Source organism: Carlito syrichta, unplaced genomic scaffold (genome assembly GCF_000164805.1).
Source record: "Carlito syrichta isolate Samal-C Ts95f unplaced genomic scaffold, Tarsius_syrichta-2.0.1 Scaffold314363, whole genome shotgun sequence".
Taxonomy (NCBI): domain Eukaryota; kingdom Metazoa; phylum Chordata; class Mammalia; order Primates; family Tarsiidae; genus Carlito; species Carlito syrichta.
Genome location: NW_007258459.1, coordinates 456727 through 459448, shown reverse-complemented (window position 1 = coordinate 459448; position 2722 = coordinate 456727). Strand labels below are relative to the sequence as shown.

Sequence of the window (2722 nt, the reverse complement as noted above, 5' to 3'; positions counted from 1 at the left end):
CTGGCCTCCAAAACCTCAAGATAATCAATTTCTGTTATTTTAAACCACCAGTTTATGGTAATTTGTTACAGCAGCCATAGAAAACTAACAACATCCCCCACATTTGCTCTGCTCCAACCATACTCACTTCCTTGTTACTCATTGAATGTTCTAAGCACACTGCTGCCTCTATACTCATAGTTGTTGAAACAGCAGCTCAAGAATGCTAATTCCCCTGGTGTCTGTATGCCATGCTCACTCAACTTTTTCAGATCTTTTTTCAAATTGTGGTCAAGCATCTCCTTCTATATGTGTGTGTATGTGTGTGTGTGTGTACACACACACACTTTTATTATTATATAGTATTTATATTATTATTGTATATTATATATATATACACTTTTATTATTCACCCCGTTAACTCCATAATATGCCAACCACGAACTAGTTTTCAGCAGTTACATTCCCTTGATCAAGGCTGCATGAGGATGTAATTAACTGGAAAACAAGGAGACCAGCGACACAGCTGGGAAAATGTCACCTCAATCAGCTTCCAAGGGTTTAAGGACGGATGCCAGTACCTGCAGGTACCTACAGACTTGGGTAGTGTAAACAGCTTGGAAGATGCCCTCCAGGTGAACCTGCCTGGTGATCTCCCGAATCAGGACAGGGGGCCTCACTCTTGAAACGCAGCTTCTTGTGGACACACACGAAGTTGATCTCTACCATCTTCTTTGTGTCATAGATGTGGATGTTTGCTGGGATGGCACTGATGAATCCAACCAGTTTCCCACTCAAGACCACTCGAGCCCCACAGTGACACTGGGGCAGCCAGCCGGGCAGCCAGAGAGCCCATAGAAGGAACTCTGGGGAGTAGTCAAGTTGGAACATGCTGTCATCGTCTTCCACGCAGTCTTCGTGCAGGAACGTGTACACCTCTTTCAGCATGCCATGGTCCCCCACATCCAAGGCATCCCAGGTGAAGCCCTGGGGCAGGGCATAGGGCTCCCGGCAGATGTTGTCTTTGTCAGGCTTCACAGGCCTGTGAGTGTTCACCACTTTGCCCAGCTTGAGGACGGGCTGCGTGTCCCAGACATGGTAGCTCCACTTGCTGACTTCCTCCATGGTTTTGGCAGGTCCCTGGCCCACAGAGAACAACTCGATGACCTTCTGTATTTCCTGGATCCTCTCTGCTGGCAATGAGTTCACCTTTACTGGCGGGTCCTAGGGTGAATCTCTCTCATTGCCTTTTTCTTTCTTCTTTTTCTGTTTCTTTTTCTTTTTTCTTTTGCTCCAGTGTCATTGGCTGGACTGAAATCACCCCGGCTGAAGCTGTCGTCCTCCTGGTTCTCGCAGTCCCTGAAATTCTCATGGCCTTTGTCGTTCCCTTCCATCATCTACTGCAGTGGAAGTGCCAGCCGCTTCGCTGCTGTCTCACTCTCGTCTGCCATCTTGAATTGCCCAAATGTCACCTTCTTAGGCCAGCCTAGGCCAGTCTTTCCCATTATCTTACTGAAAATTGTAACAGTTCTCCCACTTGACTTTTCTGTGTAGCATGTATACTCAAAATTACTATGTAATTTATTATTTGTTTTGTTTCTTGGCTAACCAGAACATGAGCTCTGTGAAGGCAGGGATTGTTATTTGGTTTAACTTGTGAACACATCCTCCCTGCCTGGGCAGTGCCAGGCTCCTGGGAGGTGTACAGTAAATATTTGTTAAATTAGTATCTGCTAGATGAGTAACCCTGCTTGACTATCTTGGCTTTTTGGCTCTGAAGCTAAAAAAAATGGACAAGGGTTTCCATTTAACAAATAGAATGATTTGGTAAATTCTCACATCAGGCAGTATTATACCAACCTGTGTTATACCAACCTGTGTTTTTATGCACTTATGCCAAAAGTGATAGTATTATACCTACCTGTGTTTTTATGCACTTATGCACATGTGCACACACTTGGAGGCACAATTAATATTTATCATTCCAAAGTGGTCCACTCTAGGAGAGAAGTAACAGGTAGTTTGAGCAGGAAAAATACTAAACTCTTCCCCTTCCCACCACAGTTTTCATAGATTTCCATGTGGATGCCAGCCAGGCTGATGAAATCAGCTCTGTCCTTGGCTAAGGGAAATTAACAGAAAGGTTTGCTATCTCATCAGCTGATGAGTTATAATTTCCCAAGATTGTATTTGCCCACTGTCTTGCGTTCCTCAGGAAAACTAGAGCAGCTCTGTGAGAAATTTCTTCAGTTTAGTCAAGTTTTTATGGCCCTGTCTTCTTGGCTTCCCATGTATGCAGGTTGTCTTATATTGCATACTCATTTCTAGATCACTTTTTATGGTCAATCCTTTTGATAAAACTTATCTCAATTTATTTTTATTTGTACAATAACCAGGGCTTTTGCCATTAGACAATTTTAGTTTCCCTCTTTATTTCCTGGAATGTTTAAAAATGATTTAAGAGTAAGTGCTTTAAAAATAAGCAAACAACAAAAGTCAATACATAAATAAGAAAAGGACAATAAGCTACGTCCAAAAGTGAGGTTAAATAAATACAAAATGTGTATGTACTTGCTAGAGGTGGGTTACAGAGTTGGCCCTGAACCTTCTAGCACCAACCTAAAGAAGGAAGAAGCTTCCATTCTTGAGGTAAAAATAGGCTGATTGTTCAGGAAATGCAGAAATATGCACAATACCAAAGATCACAAAGTTGTATTTTTTGTGGATCCTTCTTCATGGAGAT

The 2722-nt window shown here is 42.6% G+C and overlaps 1 pseudogene; it reads right to left on the bottom strand.

Annotated features, from left to right (window-relative positions):
- Window positions 1-451: 451 nt before the first annotated feature.
- Window positions 452-1430, bottom strand: LOC103274059 (annotated as a pseudogene).
- Window positions 1431-2722: the final 1292 nt, after the last annotated feature.